The 20,126-nt window shown below is 40.0% G+C and overlaps 1 protein-coding gene across 4 annotated transcripts in view; it reads right to left on the bottom strand.

The window, feature by feature from the left end:
* Positions 1-20,126, bottom strand: part of LOC112978757 (BDNF/NT-3 growth factors receptor) — a 201,910-nt gene that overhangs the window by 177,603 nt on the left and 4,181 nt on the right. For 3 of the 4 annotated variants that reach the window (XM_064502656.1, XM_026092447.2, XM_026092446.2), the window contains exons 2-4: positions 7,635-7,709; positions 7,327-7,398; positions 476-544 (exon numbers count right to left, since the gene is read on the bottom strand). The gene's annotated coding sequence lies outside the window, so the exon portion shown is untranslated. Of the gene's footprint in view, positions 1-475; positions 545-7,326; positions 7,399-7,634; positions 7,710-20,126 lie in introns of those variants that run through there. The other variant, XM_064502655.1, reaches the window with a different exon arrangement.

The raw sequence follows: 20,126 nt of genomic DNA, 5'->3' as shown, positions 1-20,126 counted from the left end.
TGCTTCATCACCAAATGATTATATACAGCACAGAACAACTCAAAGAATTTGAGAAAACAAAAATATTATTCCATAGCCAACCACAAGCATAGCAGCTGTGAGGCCAATATAAGAATATGACATAGAGACTTCATTTGAAGAGCTGTAGATGGCTGTATTTTTACTAACTCAAATACTTAATATAAACATCAGTAGTTTTGTGTGAAATGATCTTATAATAACATACTTTAAAGCTGGAGAGAAGCAGCTACTTTGACCTATAAATTCGTGTTAAAATACACTTGATCTTTCCTGAAGGCCTGGAATGAAAATCTCAGTATACTTAGGACACTGGCAACATCTTTGCTGCCTCCTTTGGATCAGAATTTCATTCCTGATCTTTGATGGACATCTAATTTTAACAGAGCAAACTTCATAGTCTTGTTCTTCCATTTCAGGCCACAAATAAACATTATTTTAAGAAGCGGCAACTTACAGATCAGACAACCCCAGATGGCGAAAAGGCTTCTTGGACAAACTTGAGAGCTTGTTTCTGGATAAGTTGCTAAGGGAAAACAGATAATTATTAATTAGGATTGTTTCTTCTTACACTCAAAATACAATTTGTGTCTGGAAAAAAAAAAAAAAAAAAAGAAAAAAAAAAGAAGAACCACCCAAACCAACTCTAAAAAGCTCTTATTCCTGTGACTTCAGTGGTACATAATGGTGCCCAGCCTCTTTTCATGGTTTGAAGGGTATCAAGGGTTTGAATCCAGCCTGTGCATGAAGTTAAATACATTCCTCAAAATCAAACTAGGCAAGGGTCAGTATCTTCACTTTTAGCACTTCTGTTCATTGTGGAAAAGCAGCAGATTTAATTGTATTTCAGAAGTATTCTGTAAAGTCCAGGTGTTAATTACATGCTCAATTTATTCATAAGTGAAATGGGTGTATCCCTTCCTTTGATGCTGCACCAAGCTCCATACTCACGTAAGTCCTTCTCACATGCTAGCACATATCCATATCACGGCCTTTTAGCTTTCTTTTCAAACTGCATGTGCAATATGCACCCACATGAAAGATCAAAAGGAAAACTGTAAAATGCCTGTATTGGGCTTTTTTATGTCAATTAAGCACTTATGGTTTCCAGTGGTAATTAAGTGAAAGGTCCTCCCCCATTATGCAAAGAAATGCTCATCTGAATCAGAAATTATCACCCTCCCAGGCTTACAAAATATTTTTCTCCACCCCAAATCAAAATAATGCTGTTCTTCTATAGTCTTATCAGTCCATAAATTAAAGATAGCAAGAGCAGCAAACTGTAAAACTGCCAACAACACAGTGCAAATCAACAAAATAAGCCAAAATACCAGGAGTTTTACATGGTATTACAGAGGCGCCATAGGGGCTCCATAGTTAAAGTTACATTGCATTTATATGAAGGATTAAATCTTTTTTTTCCCCCCTCCTGATTAAAGAGCACAGCGTTTACTTCCCAAACTTTCAGCCCTTGATCTCTGAGTACAAGATAGTTTTCAGAGAAATTACAACAATGCAAATAGGATCATTTATAAACATTCAGAATGGAATCTTTATGAGATTTTATTTACTATAGCTCTTTGTTGATTCCTTCTAGCAAACGACGGCCTCAAGTTTGCAAGCTGACTGGTCCTAATGCGTGAGAATGAAATGTGCAAACGACTGTTTCATTAGGCACGTCAACTGAGCTGCCCTATGGTAGATGCAGGTAGAAACTGGTCATCCGGACCCTGACCAGATATATCAAAATTTGCACGTAGGACAGAAGTTGTGATTAAGTAAAAAACAGTACATTAAGTACCTATAATCTTTTCCCCACAGGCTGGGAGGTTGAAAGAAAAAATTTAAACCCTCACATGGAATTGGGTTCTTCTTTCCAGCACATGAAATCTCACCCCTCCTCAGGCAACTCTCACTAGTCATGCGGAAAAACCTCTGCAGCCCTGACAATGCCGAGCCTCACATGCAAATGCCTCCATGGCATTCCCAAATGAGGCAGGTACCTGCTTCTCTTCCCTGCCCAGTGACAAAATCCCATGTGGGGGAATCCCAAAGACAACGAGACCTACAGTGGGCCCTTCCTGCAGCTAGGTGCCCCTGCCACTCACTGGTCTAGTGGTAGGAAGCATATTCCCGGTCAAGAGGACAAGATTTGGTGCTTGGTTTCCACACACCAGAGGACTCCGCTCTTCCATACCAGGAGGACTCTCTAACCTTCAGACAATGGCTTGCTCAGGACGACTTCTGTCCAGCCAAAGCCATTTCATTTACTGTAACACTCCCTGGCACCCTAATGGAGAAGGCGCAGACTTGAGCTCTGATTCCAGACTAGGTCAAATCAAGTGGGTTTGAAACATCCCAGCCCAATTTCTAAATACTAGAACATCAGAATATAGATCAGAAAATGGGCTTCAAGCATCTCATGCAAGATCCCCAGCCATCCTATAAGATGGCGTTTCTCTCTTTTTTCTTAAGAAAAGATTGACTCTGGGACAGGGTTTGTTGTTGGTAACCTGAAGTGGACATAATAGCCCATCTATCTAATGGGCAGGTCTGAAGCCCCATTTTTCTTAGGAATTTCCACCTGGCTGGCTATGTTTCCTTGCTCAACTTACTCATGGTCATCTAACTCATCCCATTCTCCATGAGGAGCTGAGCTGCTTCAATCAGAGCTATAAACCTTACTGGACAGTGGACTGTGAAACAGTTAGGTGTTGCCATAACTGTATCTTCTTGTCATTTAGCCTCAGGCCACTCATTGCTTCTGGAGGATTATTGCAATCCCCTAGGCATAAGAATAGCCTTTACTTGTTTAAATTCATAAACAACAGGACTTAACTGCCCAAAAAGTCAGTGGGTATGGTATTTTCTGAACACTTCATGCAGGTATAAATGACTGCACAAGCCAGTGAAGAACTGGGACTATTAATTTAAGTGAAACTATAAAAAGAATAAAGAAATATTATTTTATTTTTAATGCATCTGGTTTTGAAAAAACAAAAGTAACTTAATAGGTTTAATTGTCTTTTCAGATTTTTACCAGTTGTGTCAGATACATGCCAGATGAAGGAAGTAAAAAGCATTTAAAAACAGTAACAAAAAATATTCTTTGCCTATATCCTTGGTCATGGATTGACACATTTAGTACCTTAGGACTGTAGTCTCTTCTTCCATGTAGTTCACAGCCTTAAGGTTTTTCAAGTTGACAAGTAATTCAACTGAAATTTTTCAGCCCATTGTTATAGATTTATCATCTTAGACCATATTTTGTCAGTAAATTTACTGTTATATATATTTTTCATAAGCTGAGCGCTTTGTATTGATTATAGAGATGCCTGCTTTGCTCTCTTTAATCCGTGTTAAGTGGAAAAAATACTGACAGGCTTAGTAAGAGTAGGTGAGGACCACATTTATGCTTGCATGGAAAGAGAATATAAATTAGTTCCCCAATTCTATTACACACACACACACAGTGGTGAGGAACCCAAAGAAGATCTATGTGGTGTTCAAAAGCCTTTTTAAAAAAGTCTAGAGTAGACAGCCTGGCTCCAGCACTATACCAAAAGGTAGGACCAGAATGCAGTCAAAGCAAGACTGTGTTTTACACATGAATATCAAGCCTACTTCAAGCTAGCACAGCTACGAACATAGCTGTGGCAACGCAGGGAGTGCAAGCGTGGCCAGAAGAGCCACCTAAGTATTCACATCTACATTGCAACGCCACCATGCTGCTCTACCAGGGTGGGGGAAGAGGTGAAGAAATGGCAATGCCATTTTGCTACGCTCAGTCTCCCTCCACAGGCAACTGCCTGCTCTGCCTACAGCCAGAGCTAGCCCCGTGTTGCCTGTGTGCATGCAAGGGAAAAATCTGCAGTTGGGTCTCAAATGGTTAAATTTGGCTGCTTTTAAACCTGATCAGTCCTAGAGGTACAAACACGTTCTAACATTCAGATCTGTAAGTACACAGCGTATGCAACCCTATGATTCAGCGATGCAATTAATATACAGCTTGGCACATGACAATAGCTATTTTTTAATGTTTTGGGAAATACACGCTTACTGTGAAATTTATTCCTGTGTTTAAAGGTATTGACAGAATACCATGCACGTGTATTAAACAGACCCGTTAAAATTATTGTTAGCAGCAGATGAGCTTATAAATTACAGCACTACTAAACTAGGACTGTTTAATAGCTTGTTAAATGTGACTGTTGACTAATTTGAGTCTAAGGTCAATGAGAATACCAGAATTAGATGAGCAAGGCTATTAATTACATTTAAGTGATATCTATTAGAGCATTTCTCTTTCTATTGTTTATATTATTACTCAATTCTTATCACCATACATCAACTCAAAAGATACTTGGGCTACAGAAGTTTGGCCAAGAAAAGAAGGTAATGACAAAGAAAGGGCATAAGGGATTGTGTGTTAATAAGCTCCTTACAATCTGATATTCTTTTATAATTCAGAAAACAAATGCTATATTCTTATAATAAAGCTTCTTAACTACATCAAAAGACTTTTCATGTGAGAAAACTATAAGAGTATCACTAGCAAAATGAAAGCTCATACAGTTGCATCAGTCTTCAGAAAAGCGGCGTTTACATTTTCTTTTTGAAACAATGACAGACTGTTGTTTTAAAATAAAACGCAAGACTTCTCAAAGAGCTGTACTCAGAGGTCACTCTGGCAAAGTGAAACGATTTCAGCTTTTAATAGTTTTCTCTGTCCCAACCACAACAGGGACTGCATTTCATTCCCAATGCAGTCAACAGGAGTTTTATCGCTGATGACAACAAGCATTGATTCACTGAGGCTTTCAGAAACATTTTAGCATGCATCAAGACTTCCAAGATAAAAGAAACAAATGCATTTTTTTCAGGGATAACAGATCAGCCAAGGCAAAAAACGTCTCCACGCTATCTGCTTTGTCGTATGTACACAGAGCGGGCAGTTACTGCCGCTTTTTATTTTCAGTCTTATCTCAGCTTATCCTGCATCTGCTAACACTACTAATTCCCCACCAAAGAAATCACAGTACCAGATCCCTCTGATAGTCCCCTCTGCTGAATCAGGATTGCATATACATCAACCTGGCAGAGGTCAATCAGCCTAATTTGTTTCTAACAAGTAGCTTCACGAACTCAAGTTCCGATAAAGCCTGCCTACCAACAGATGTGTGTTCCACCTTTGACTGTGAGCTCTAGTAGAAACTTTTCCTGTGGCTGAGGTATTTTAAAGACATCATGTCCACATGGATTCTCTAGTGCCCAAAGGATGTAAGCGCACAATGGTATTTTCCCCCTAAGTGGAAACATTTATAGGGTCTCTCTGTTCTGCCCAAAGGCCAATTTTCACAAAACCTCTTCACCTACATCAGTTTTGGTCAGAAACAACCACTGGGGACAGAGAGACTTCGTGACAGCATGAGCCCCATTTCCTTAAGAAACCAGGCAAAAAAGCCTACAAAGAAGATCCCACCAACTCCCTCAGGTTACTTTTTGGAATGTCTACCTGCCCATACAGCTGCTAAGCTGTCCCAAGTATCTATCTTCCTTGATGAAAATTAAACTGATTATTTCTCATCCCATCTTTGTGTCATGGAGAAAACTGGCTCTCCTCTCCATAACTGCTCTCCCTTTAAAAAATCTGTAGATGTATATTCCTTTTCAGTCTTCTCTTTCCTAGACTGAACTAACTCAGCCTTCTCAGTGTTTTCTTGAACAATTTGCTTTACAAACTCCTTATAGCTCTGTTGCTCTTCTCTGTAATATCTTTCTACATGAGTAGATTCAGTGTCCTAATCTGCACACAGTATTCTGATAGATGCCTTCCCAGCAGCTAAGGTAATGGTGACAAGATGCAAAATTGTAACAGAAAATTCCTTTTGATCCCAGATTGAATTTGCTTTGTTCTGCTGCATCATGCTGAGATTCTCTCCCACTACAGCTACTAAATCTTTCTCTGCAATTGTGCCACATAGCCAATAATTTTTCACTGTGCATTTCCATAGGGAGTGCATATGCACTTGTCTTGATGGAATTTCATCTTGTACCATCATAATTCACTGACCAATTGTCACACAGATAGACACACAAACACACTCTAGAAGATACTTCTCCTAGTCTCCAATTGATTATAGTAAAAGCAATTTACTTTATTAATGACCATATGAAGTAATATGTAACCCTCATAGGTTGGCAAGGTCTGGTTCATACTCCTCCAGTGTTTGCTCCATATGAAGGAGAGCAATTACCATGTAGGCAAATTCAGATACTCATGTCCACTTCTTCACATAAATTAATTTCTAATCCTTGGAAAACAGATGTGCAGAGAGGGAGTCCATTTGATTAACAAAGCAATCAGTCCTGAGCCCAATTCAGCAATGCTTCCATATTACAGTAAAGCATTGAGGCACCTTATAAAGCCTGAGGCTTGGGCTTACGTCTCCTTGATCTCACTAGGACTTTAACAAAAGCCACGGTTGTAGAACTGAGACACAATTTTCCAAGTAAGTGGCAGGAGTGTCTGTCCCACTGAAAAGCACTCCAGTCCTTCAGGGATACTCAACTGATCATTTTTCTCTACTTTTATGAAGAACTCCGGTCAATTCGGCCTTCACTAAAGGCAACACTTTCACTAAAGGAAAAGAAGCTGCACAGGCAACAACTCTGTCTCCTGAAGTTCATGAACTGCAAATTGCAGGTGGGTGGAAAAGTTACCTCATTTTTATATTTTGCTATTGGGTGCATCTATGTCAGCCTTTTAATTCAGATCAGGAGTGAGCTTCTGAAGCAAATCTGATGATGATCCTCACTTACAAGACGTCATCGCGGCACAGTCTCAGGGCATACAAACTGCTAAAATGACACTAAAAGATGTGCTCCAGGCATGCACTCTAGCTACTAAAACATGCTCAGTCCATTGAATCAGACTACAGCTAGTGCAACATCAAACCCATGTCAGCGCCTGTGATGCACACAGTATGGGCTTCATACTCGTAGTACCAACTCACTCAGTCAGAAGATATACTCCTTAGTAAAGGAGAGACAGCCAGACACCACTGTTAGAGCTGTCCTTCATCCAGAGATAAGGAGATAAATGACCTTTTTGCCATCTCACGTTATGTTCTTATGATCTGCCAAATCCTTATCGCACATGTCCTATTTCAAGTCCACTAATGACAAGAGGCCATTCCAAGTTTCTATTGTTAAAACACTTTATATTAAGGAAACAGGGAGAAAGAGAAGGGATTTAACAAGGTTTGGGCAGTTTTGACTTAAAAGACAGAAATGATGTTTACTCACATGTATTGTAGGTTGACGTTTTTCACAAATGCCTGACGGGACACAAACCGTAAACCTGAATCCACCACAGTCCTGTGAAAAAACAAAAAGCTGTTAGCCTTGTTCATTTAAAATACAATGGAATTATAATAATTATAATGATTAAAATAAGAACGTGTATAAAGTCTCAACTAGGCTTAACTGCAAGCCCCACAGCTGTCTTCTCTAACGCACAAAGTTAGGCCTACTCTCTGATGAGGTCTGTATCTGCTTCTGCAGGAGGAATAAAAGAATAGTAACACTACAAAATAATTATCCCATATACTCACAGATTTTTAAGTCCAACATAAAATCCAACTTCATTGTCATTGATACTTTCTAACTTCCTCTGGTTTGCAATGTAACTGTTGAAAACACAAAACAGAAAACAAAGTATGAAAGTGCTGCTTCCATAGCTTTGACTGTTCAGAGGTCAGCAGTAAGGTCTGAAAGCTGGTGGTGGCTGCTGACCTGCTGCAATGAACACTGAAATCTAACTGGAGCATCTGCAGAGCAAGAGCACCTCTTAATGTCCCCCCCGTCATTTAACTGGTACTTTGCAGAGTGGGGCTGCAGGAGGAACAGCTGAGTTTTGGGGGGTGCCCTGGCCTTATTTCCCTCATGTTGCTGTTAATTTAATCACTCATAAACTGATTTTCTCCCTGTCCCAAAGTAGTTGCAGTTTTATTTGAAGCAATAGGAGAACAGAGGGAAGGGAGGCTACGCTTCATTATAGTACATACCCAAGTGGAAATAAAGAGAACAGGAGCTGTCGTAAGAGACCAAAGCACTATGAGTCCTCTCACATACCATGAATGCCTGCCATAGGCTGAACCTTGAGAAGATGCGAGAATGCTAGCTAGCTGTTCGTATTGCTATCATGCGAGATCTACGAATGACCAAAGACATCCCTCAGATCAGGAATTAGAATGTTGTACAGATAATATACATGGGATGATAGAGAACCTGTTACCTCTTCTGCAGCCAGAAAAAAGTTTCACAGCGCAAAGCATGCTGTCTAGGAAGGAAGAATTGGAGGAAACAGCAATTGACAGACGTTCTGAGCAGAAAAGTAAGCCTGGTGTAGGAAATTACCTTGTCAAAGAGTCCATGCATTTCAAAAGATAATCCAGTCACAGACAAAACTTAAACTGAGATTCACCTGTATTTTTATAAAAACTCAGAATGAATCAAAGCCACAATACAGTAAGTTTCCCTAAACAGAAGAAGTCTTTCTTTTGCTACAATAAAACTTGTTTTCATTTTAAGCGTTTTGTGTATTTAAATGGAACTTTGATGAATTGGAGAGGAAGAAGATATATCACTTTCCCAAAGGCAACAAATCTACTTAAATGGGTGTTTTAGAGAGCTCCTTTGTGTGCCTACGGCCCAAGAGAAGCTTGAGAATCGCATGAGCTGGGCTGGGCTTCCCTCCAAGCTGCAAGGCTGACTTGAGGTACGGGCTTGCCAAGTGCCAGGAAAAGCAGAAAGTTTCTCCTAATGGGACTCATTGTCCCTTGAGAAAAAGAACGACAGTAAAAAGACAACACGTGACACTGGACAAAACACATTATCACAGCATCATATGACAGTGACTGCTCTTCAGGGCTTCTTAGGAAAAGATTAGCATGGTGTACCCATTACAGGGTAATAATTTCCTACATATTTTCTGCCCTTCCGTGGTTTTTTTTAAAATCAATGTGATTTAATCCTTTGGGACTTATTAATCCATTTTTTGTTTGTTCGTTGGTTAATTTATTCCTTTTGCCAAGTAAAAACTATGAACTAGTCTATCAACCCTTCCATTTGAGAGTTCTGTAAGAAGATGATCTTACTGCCTTTGAATCTACCCTGAAGAAGAATTAAGTTTCATCTCATCTACCGCTTGGACCTCATCATGCTAAAATAAAGTTATGCAAGAGGTATCAAAGATACCTCCTCACTCTGTCCTCAGTGGTCAACCAATGAGCACCCTGGTGAGACCAAAAAGAGACTGGGAAATGTAGAAGAGCAGGAATCAAGGAAAATGGACAGAGGAACAGAAAGGGAGAAGGGAATCAGAAAAGCGGAAGAGGGGAAGAAAGTGACCAACTGATTTTTCCTAGCTGAAGATTAAGTCATCAAGAGAGCTCTGGCATGCACTGCCATAATCCAGCCCCATCACTTAATCAAACACACTTACGACACATCCAGATCTGACATTGTAATTTTAATCATAAAAACATTTAACCAGAACCTCCCACTACCAGAAGCTACAGAACTCTGACATAACTTACAGCGCAGCGTAGAAACATCACAGTGTATTTACATTCTGTGGTAAACCTCACCCTATGTACAGCAGCTCGGCTCTACCAAAGTCACCAGAGCTACCACAATTTACGCCAGACTGAGTATGAACACAGCCTATAGCAGTCAGTGCTGTTGGTCCATTAAAGAATAAAACAAAGGGACAAAATTTGGGATGAAGCAGCAATGTAAATTCACAGTCTTTTCTCTCCTGTCTTTCTCTTATTGCATCCCTTAAAAAGGGGAGAAGAAGTTCCACTCTTTATTCTGTGCTGGTGCTAGGCTTTCTGGTGAATGATTTATGACTACTCTAACTAAAAGAAACCATGGACTTCCCATGGCTGTAGGGACCCTGAAGAAATTCTGGCTAAGTGCGACTACAGTTAACTCAAAATAGTAACTACTATGCATTACATTTGTATACTACCCCTTTTGCATTGGGCTGGACAGTAAAGCAAATTTCACACAGTGGGAAATCCCTGCAGCAGGAGCAGACACATGTCATTTACCACAAGCGGGTCAGGTCCTCTTACACTTCCTTACTTGCTCACCAAGTCTTTTTTAGGTTAAGTCTTTGCAACCATTTTACAGCAGTGAGAAACAGAGAAGTGCGATGACTGCTGCTGTACACTTCAGGGTGAAGTTGTTCTCTTGTTTAATTCAGAGGGACGTTTGAAATAAAACCTCTTCTCTAACTGCGGACTATTTTTACCTTCCTCACGACTACTGTACCTTGATGTTACTTATCATCAAACATTAATACTCTAAAAGCTCCAACTTGCAGTGGGTGATGTTGAGAAATGTAATTTGCCTGCCTGCCCTTAAGAGTATCCACCCTGTTCTTTAATTGAACGCTTTTTATTGTAGCACAGAAGAAAAACATCCAGACTCATGGCTGGCTGAAGTCACCTGAGAAGCCTGGAAGCTCCCACCGCACACCACAGCAAAGTGCAGCACAGCCGAAATCTAGCAGGACATTATCCAACCCGATCACACATATCATCTCACAAATGCCAATTACTGCCTCTAAACCAAACTTTCACCCATCTACAACACTGCTCACTTGATTACACTACAGCATTCTGGCTCTCCTTCAGTGAGTCATCAGTAAGCAATATTTGGTTTTAGACCGTTAATTTTATTTCCCCATCGTAAATTACTGATTAATTCTGACAACGGCATTCAGAATTGTACACCTACCAACTGCACACTGCAACCTACAATAACATGCACATCTCAGCACACTTCAACAATTTAACTATTGAATAATGCCACATACTCCTATTTTACCACTTCCGTAACATTCTGGAAAGGGTATTTTAAAATACTGTGGTAAAAGTCTTAACTTTTCCAAATAACTTCTTTTTAACAGGGTGGTCTATATTTCTGCTCATTACACATGTAAGGGACTGGATTAAGTCAGAAGTAATTGCTGAATTATGAGGGCAGGAAGAGAAGGCAGGTTCTGCACTTTTAAACAGTGCTTAAATAGCTCAAAAAAAGATTTCTCTCTAACTTTCAAATCTGGCATGTCCATATTCTTTCTCTTGAAATGGAAACATTTGGTCAGCAGAAATACGCCTCCCTAACTTATTTGATTTACTCTATTTTCTCTAGATTAATGTACATTAGGGTATACTACTCCATTTGGAGCTATAAGGACACGCTGCGAAACCAGCCGCACACTAGTCTTAACGACATGGAGGCAAGCACATAACACTGTAATGCAGCTCCAGAAGTATTTCTGTTGCCAGAAAACTCCCTTTATAGGAAACATATTTTCTTAACACTCCAAAAAATAAATCAATTATATGTTTAGTCCTGGTTCATACAGCTGGGGAAAAAGTTTTGAAAATTAATAAACATTCCCTGGTGAAATGTTTCTGAACTTTGGGAAAACATTTTACTCCAAGTTATTTTTTCACCAGATCTTTAGGGGAAAAGGCAGCACACTCCAGACATTGAACTATCAGTAGATGAATTACCATTTCATGACAGGTCAAGTATGTCCCTAGTCTACACTACTGTGAGGGCTGTATGTAACATCCACAATTTAAAAACTGAAAAGTTCCCTGGTGCTGTATTTTCTAACAAACTCAAGTGTTAGACCAAGTTCATCAAAAGGTATGCTAAAGCTTATGGACATTTTCAGCACACCTGGGCTGATTTATGGTTATGCATCAAAATCATGCAAAATTTGCAGGCTTGACACAGTACTTGATGAAAGTTGGCAGATTCAAATGGGTTTCATTTGCAGTCCCACTGAAACCAAACTTAAAATAAAGCTCAAGGGGTGTGAACTCACATAGTTTGAAAGTGAAGCACAGAGCTATACAACGTTGCATATCAGGAATGCCAGGTTTCAGACAGATGTAGGGACCAATGATATAACCTTCACTCAAGCAAGAAATCTTTGTACGTAGGACCAAGCTCCCCCTAAGACAGAATATCTGTAAAATATCTAACAGCAGGCTAATGAGCATAATATATCTATACCAGCAGCAAGTTCTTTACAGATATACAGGCTCAGTCCTATTCCAATTTATTTTATTTTGCTGTCTTCATCTTGCATGATCAGTACCAGATTTCAGAAGGCCAATCTTGAGAAACAAAACTTCTACCACTAAAAGAATACTCCATATCTCAGAAAAGAGCCAGTCTCCAGTAAGTCCACTGTGGACCTACCTAGAATTGAGCAGTCGCATAAACAGGTGCTCGACTCTTTGGCTGTCTGGCATCTCCTGACAAATTCACAGCAAGTCCTGAACTTGAAAAAAAAAAAAAAAACCCTATGAATCATTTTGTCCTTCACAAACAATGAAAAACTGATGACCACTATCACAGGCTCCTTAAGTCATCCTTCTTTAGGTTTTTTGCCTCTCATTTAGAGGATTTAATCATGAGTCAGAGGATTACAGGAGGGAGCTTTCCATATTCCAGTAGAGCAGCTCTAAGGCTGACAGAATTAACACTGGGATGTTTCTTCGCAGCCACAGGCACACAAATTTTTTGAGCATATTCTTCGCTACACATATCCCACATTCAGATAATGCACTGTTCAGGGCTATCTGGAACTAAGTATGTCATGGCCAAGGTCACACATCGGAGTTAGTTTCAAGGATTCCCTCATCTTGATCTGCGACCGTTTCAACTGCCAGGAGACAGCGGGACTCAGACGTTCTGCTCCGTGCCAAGATACTATGATTATCCAATTAGTAGTATCCAATTAGTAGCATGCAGTTGCCATCGGGAATTGCTTCTCCAAAGCCAACATCCTAAACCAGCCGCGCCAACCCACCGGCTTAATGTGGCAGGACACTGGAATTTCGTGGCGACCCCAAGCTTGCTTTGGCATGGCAAGGGCCGATCCACGCTCTTGCTAAAAACTGCAACTCCCTGGAAAATGGAAAGCCTGTGCCCTGCCAGCCAACCTTAGTTCGCTCCTTACAGCACGCAAATGTTAAGGCAAAAGTACAAATAAATGAATATGACTGCAATGCAGAGTTTAAGAGAAGAGTTACTATATTTAGAGACAGGGAAAATGAAACATAATGCACCCCTGGGCTAACTTTACCTCTGCTTTGGCTTCAAGGTGTTTGTTTTGTTCTCTTCAAATAGCAGACTACCAAATCAAGCTAACACTCGAGACATTTCATGCAGCTCTCCAGATTTGGGATTCATGCCTTTGACAAATTCCACCTTCAGAATTACTTTTCTCAAAACAAACGCAAAGCTTATTTACCTATTTCCTACATGAGGATCTCTATTCAGAGTCCTGTTCTCTCCCCTGAGCTTCATGCAGTCTGTAAGTTTGACACTTTAGCGAGATACAAATTTTTAGCATTTCTCCAGAGGGCTGCTGGCAGGACTGTTGATATTACTTGAAAACGGTCCACAAGAATTATCAAATCAGAATTATCAAATCTATCAAAAACATTTATTTCTAAAGGTGCATCTTAATGACTGGTCCTATGCTTCAGCTGTCCACAAAAAACATTTCACCCACTGCATATGAAATCACCTCTGCAGACTGGCAGGAAGGGGCTTAAATTCCCATACTCCTTTCTAATCTATACCCACTAAAAAAATGACACATTAAATATATTCACAGAAGGAAAGCAAGGAAAGTGGCTGTTTATTAGTCTTTGACAGAGAGTGGACATAAGAGCAAACGAACACTTTTTTCTTTAAATTTGGCTTGCTAGGAAGAAAAGGCATCTTGAAGGAACAGATAGATGTTAACAAAAGTATGTGACACTTCTTTCTCCTATAGAATCATTTAGTGTGGTGATTTTTCAAAGACTTGTAACACAATCTCTCTCTTTCTCAGCACTTGCACAGACCACTCCTGTAGCTGTCACCGGCCTTGATGCAAACGAGACTGGCAAAACATCACTGCCATAGTAGCGCAGTTAGCTTGTGCCTAACCCTCCTTTAGACAGATCTTTTTAGGTCTTTCAGTGAATCAAAACATTGAAGCAACTTGGTTGATGTCAAAATCTTTGGATTCTGTTCTTCCTGGCACCTCTACTCACGCAGGCACTTTGTGGAACGGATGTCTTAAGTGACCTGTGCAACCTTCAGAGTTAGATAAGCACTTGCTGACATAATTCAGTATGTCTTTCAACATTTTAAGTCCTTTTTCTATCTTCAAGTTTTGACACGTTCAGTATTCTCTGACTCTTTGATTCAACAGAAGAAATTCCTGTTGAGGTCAGTCTTCCTCCCAGGTATATTATTTCCACTGTCTAATATTAATATTTGGCTTTATGCAGTTGAAAATTACTAGTTCTTGGAATGTCAAATACTCTGTTCCGGCTTTTCTGATATTCACTGGATCATCAAGACATATGTCCATACCTGCTACACTTTCCTTTGGCTATTTCACTGCATGCAATACACCTCCAGCCAAATACAGTTCAAAAGGTAGTACTTCCAAATGATGGAGCAAAACTGCAAAGCTTGAAGCCATCTATCCAGGAAAATCCATCCATATCCTGTTAATGCATTAAATTTGCTGAATAATTTGACTCCCGACATCTCAAACAACATTCTCCTTTTCATAAGCCAGCAAAAATGTTCTTTCTTCTGTTTTTATTTAAGTCTTGAGAGTCTACATATGGTCATAATCGCCATCCTTTTTTCTCTGCAATTATTAAATAGAGAACCCAATTTGTAGATGTTTTTCTATTCTTCAAATGATACCATCTGCTGCCATGGTTCACAATTCATTCTCTAGCCTCTTTCTCAAGGCCTGTGAAACATTTTGTGTAGCCCTGACCACAGATCTGCATCTTCTTCAAGCCATATCTTGTCTTTTAATGGAAGACATACACAAATACATCTTCACATTATGTTACTGAAACGTTCCAAAAGGGCAATAGCTTGTCTTTCCGAATTTCTATGACACTGATCCTCTTGATGTTTACCTCACCCTTCTAGGCCCAAAACAGGTCACCACCTTCTGTATGTCAACACCTATTTTACCATTTATATTTAACTGATATATTTTCCAGGGAGCATTTCAACAGCAGTAAAATTGCCTCTCTGTTAAAGCATTTCACAGGCACTCTTTACTCTTCCACATTTATGTGCTCTGTGCAGTTCCCTATTTCACTTTCTGTTACCACATTTATTTTCATTCCATTTTCTGTCCTGTACATGCCAATTCTACTCATTTTAATTGGCCAATCTTTTGAATTTATAGCTTCTTCCATTATTATTCCTAAAGAAAGGACTTCCTCTTCACTTGAGGAATCCTGTTCTTTACCGAAATATGCAGCACATGTGAGAAACTGCTTGTAGTAAGTGTAGTGGTGTGTTTATTACACTTCCTGCACGTTTGTCAGTAACTTGAGCATTTGTAATGCTCATGTCGAGTGCCACACCACCGCCACTGCTTCTGTGACTTTCCATGTTCCTGCACTTGGCCAATTAAATTTCTGGGAAATTCTCTCTTGCAATGGTACACACAGTCAAAGGTTCTTTCTTTCAGATTTTTGTTTGTATTTCTGTTTGCTCTGTTGCTTGCCCTATACACATTACTTTTTCTAAAGTGAGATCAACTTCACTTAGGACCCATTCAGGGACTTCTGTATTGCTATGCTTCAGGAAAACCTACTTTTTCGAAAGTGTTAATTTTGCATTTTTAACATCATTTAAAATCTTTGACCATCTTCTCTACCATTCTCCCTTCAAACTATGTTCTCAACCTACATATACCTCTTTCACAAGCTGACATCTTTTTTCTATGATGGTCTTCAAATCATCATTTCTGCAAAAGCCGCCTTCTCCTTACCCCCCATTACTTTCATGGTGTTCATCATTTATCTTTTACAGCTCATCTCTGCCATTACTTATGAATAGAGTAAAATTTTTGTCATCCTCCAGCCCATTTATCCTCATGGTTTTCACAACCACTCCACACTCGTGCACACCTTCCAGCATTGCACTAATTTACACACCTCTCCCCAGCTCTCAGGATGGGTGAGGCATTCGCCTGCAATCACACAAGATAGGGCTGCTCTCTCCTAAACCTCCCACTTCAGATACCAATTGTAAAGAGCAAAACTACTTCAAGATAACCTGTTTATTATTCTACTTTGGTGTCTTTATGCCACATGTGGATTTGTGCCAATTCAAAACATTTTCAAAACACCTAACCTGAAAAGTTTGGTCTTTCATATACATATATAAATGCATGTAGCATATGCAGTATTTAAAAGATGCTTACATTGCTATCACCCTAAACTCAAAAATACTTCAGCACGTGCTTAAGTACACTACACAGTTAGTCACATATGAATCAATATAACTGCTGCTAGTAGAAGAGTTTGGTATATGTCTTTACAATGTGAAGATCAGTGTATGCATATTGTATTGCAAAACCAGTCTTTAAAAATTAGGAAGAGGCAAGACTGGAAGGGAGAATAGGAAATTAATAAGCGATAGATGATTCACCTCCCTGTGCAAAAGAAGCAACTTCGTCTTCCTGAACTAGACCCATATTCAGCACATAGGTTCAGCAGAAAAAAGAAAAAAAAAAAAAAAAAAAAAAAGAAAAAGACGTGTCTGCGTCTAGTGGGAGAATTGGAGGAATTGGAACAGATTTGGAGGAAATGCTGGGAATAATGTCCCACTGTTATCCAAGAGTGCCAGGTTCAATTCTTTCCTCTTCCTAAAGGAATGTGATCCCAGCCTCTCGAAAGGTACCCTCCTATAAAGCAATCTGAGGCAGGCACGCTCAGCCTTACCTGCTCATGCTGTTCTCATTTTTGCTGTAATTGCACATCCAGCGGAGCAGGAACAGGACCCAGTTGTCTCACTACACAAATAAGCATCATGGTCACTTAGCTAAACAGACAGTCCTGCTCCCTGACTCAAAAGCATATTTAAATAATCCACGCCAAGCAAGGCAACTCTGACAGCAAGAATCAAGGCAAATCCACATCTGTACGCCATACAGGACGGTAGTTAAGATGCTGACATGCAAGACCTTGGTTCATACCCACGCTCCGATTCAAGGAGAACGGCCCTCGACATACTCTGCCGAAATGTTTTGCTTGGGACCACACGAACATCTCACTCCCCGGCACGATGCTGCTCGCTAGCGGGGAGCCCCTGCTCTTCCCACTCACCTCCACACACGCAGCCCCCGAGGTTTCTCGTGTCGTCTGCAACAAGAGTCAGGGGGACGCCTCCACCGGATAATTCGCGGGGGAAATCTAATTTTGGCCTTCTGAATCACTCCCTGGAAGAAGTGGGCTCTCCGTTGTAGGCAGGAGCGTAGCCAGCTGAGCTAACGCAGCTCGTAGGGACTCGCCAGATTTTAATCACTGTGGCCTGGGACAGTCCTGGCCATGGTTAGCAAGTCCAGCACATGACACTCACAGCATGTGCTGCAAAAAGTCCCTCCATGCATGCCCATTAAGTCTGATGTGCACAGTATATATATGTGATTTATCCACATATGCTCACTGTGCTGTCTGGCATTTAGAGAGTCAGACAGTTGTTACAGAAGTATGGGAAAAGTCACATCCTATATGTTCATCATATGGAATACAGCATCTGACTGCGTAATGTGGAATATCCATGTTACACAGGCTATCTGCTTGATATTGCCCTAATTATTTTTATATGTATGGTTCAGAACTAAAAAAGGTAAAAATTACTTCATTTAAAATCTTACACCAAAAGATTTCTTTTGTCTTAACTGCCAGACCAAGAAGAAAAAAAAATAACTTGCCCAGCCCTAATTACAGCCCTATTAACAGATTCTTCCATAAGAAGCTTAGAAGTGTTATCATTGCTTTTCTGTTTCAGCAATGGACTAACTTTGATTAACGCACTGTCCTTCTTTTATTTATATGTCAGACAAATGTGTATTCTGAACCACATATCCTCTATGAATCTAGTATGAGTTTCTATAGTGACTGCCTCTGTCACTGTTTTGCACATGGAACTACTATGCAGGTTCAATTAAATATGGAAATTACCTAAAGCTTTGTAAAACCCCTGTAAAATACTCAGTCTCAACTTCCTGTTGCCTCAACACACTTACTCTTCACACAGTAGGAAAATGTTTGGGATCCAAGAAAAGCTCCAAGCCAAACACAGACGAAATTACGGACTAACAGTCCTCAAAACTATCCCTGCTCTTCCAAACTTAAAAAAGGCAGGAAAATGCTTCGGATCAAAGTTTTTTTAATCTGTAGCATGTGTTCTCTAAACTCCCCTATACGTGTAAAATGCTAATTCCGTTGAAGTTTTGCCACCAACTTTAACAAGGCCAGAATATGAGCCTCGGCTTCCCCTTAAAATAAAAGGCATCTCAAAGTACCTTGCTGGAACAGGACCAGGAGGCTTAGCAAAAGGCTGGTTCACGTCACACCATTCAGAGATTACGATAGCTCAGACTGCCTTTACAAATGCCTTGGGCCTTGTGTCTGCCTTGTTCTACTTTCTCTTAGTTCTGTAAAAAAGTCTTGTTTCTTCAGACCTTGGCTAGAACCAAAGCATATTGACCTGAAATCTGATCTTCAAGGATTTATCCTATCGATGACAACACAAGTCAGAAACAAGAGCAGCTGAATTGGTATTAAACATATTTAACAGTTTCAGCTATAACTGTTGTCGATAATCATCACTCAATGCAGGTCATTTTCCTTCCAGGAAAATAAAAAAAAATGCATATTCACAATAAAATTGCCATGGCATAGCTCCTTTCCCATAAGTGCATTATGACTCTGCAATGCTATGGCTAATAGTAGCTATATAAGACACAAGATCTCCCTATACATATGCCAGGGGGGTTAGTTTGGCTTGCTTTATGCAGTTTCTGAAAACTTAGGCTCGCGATCAAAAAGGAATTAAGGTGCATCCCCAATATATTTGATTTCAATAGGAACTATGTGCCCTCATACATTCGTATAAGTAGATCTTAGCAAATGTAAACATCATTCAGTAACAGTATCCATATCCCAGGCAGTACAGGCATATTGCTTTCAGGCCTCTTTGAATTTATTTCTCCATTTCAAATGCACATAAATGATAAATTAATACAATCAGTGCTTCACTTATTAAAGAACAGTTTTCAAAGAGAGGTTTTTCCAAACATAACAAGCTAAATATACATCTACCATCACTAAGGTATTGAGAGGGTTTTTAAAGTTCTCTGCTCTGCTTTCATCATTTATTTTGCTTCATTACCTACCACTCTCATCCAGCTCAGGCAAAGAAACTCTGCTAGCTACCTTTGCTGACACACTGCTAGATACTGCTGCACTGAGAGGTGATGAACACTGGAGAGCGAGAGAACTGCGGTCCGAAACGAGCAGGGTTCCCCCTGCCCCCTTTCTTTAAAACATAACTCAAAATGGAGACATAAAACAATTATTTGGTTTTTTCAAGTTTTGGTTATGCAATGGTTTAAAATCCAGAATCTTGTTAAGCTGCTTCCTCCCTTACACTTTCAGCATAATAAAAAAGAGAACCTGAAAAATCTGGAAATGCCATGCTAAAGTTATCAGAGGGTCGACTCCTGGGCCTTCGGCTTTCTCACTAGTATGGAAGGGAGAAGAAGTTTCTTAAAAACAACATATTCGAGACCAAAGCCTCAGATTCATACAAATGGGCTTCAGTTTCATGTATAAACCCCAAATCTCTCTTAAAATTCTTGGGTGAATAGAGAGAGAAAATCAGAGGCGGTGTTTTGCAAGCCCAACCCAGCACAAGGCTGAGCACCTCCTGAAGGGTGCTGCCCTCCTCCAGGACCTCCGAGGGCCCCCAGGGACCCCATCAGTCCTCACCCACTGCAAGGACATGGACTACAGCAAGGGATGCAAAAGGTTACCTGGGAGCAAAAAGAAACCGTCATGCATCAAATGGATATTTGAGGGGTTTTCAAAGCCTGGAAGTTACAAGACTGATTTTCATAATGCTTACTTTCAACGTACCTTAGCCAACTACCAAGATCTTTAAAGGAAGATTAAGAAAAA

Source organism: Dromaius novaehollandiae, chromosome Z (genome assembly GCF_036370855.1).
Source record: "Dromaius novaehollandiae isolate bDroNov1 chromosome Z, bDroNov1.hap1, whole genome shotgun sequence".
Lineage (NCBI taxonomy): Eukaryota > Metazoa > Chordata > Aves > Casuariiformes > Dromaiidae > Dromaius > Dromaius novaehollandiae.
Note: the sequence above shows the minus strand (reverse complement) of the source record. Positions and strands in the feature narration are given on the sequence as shown.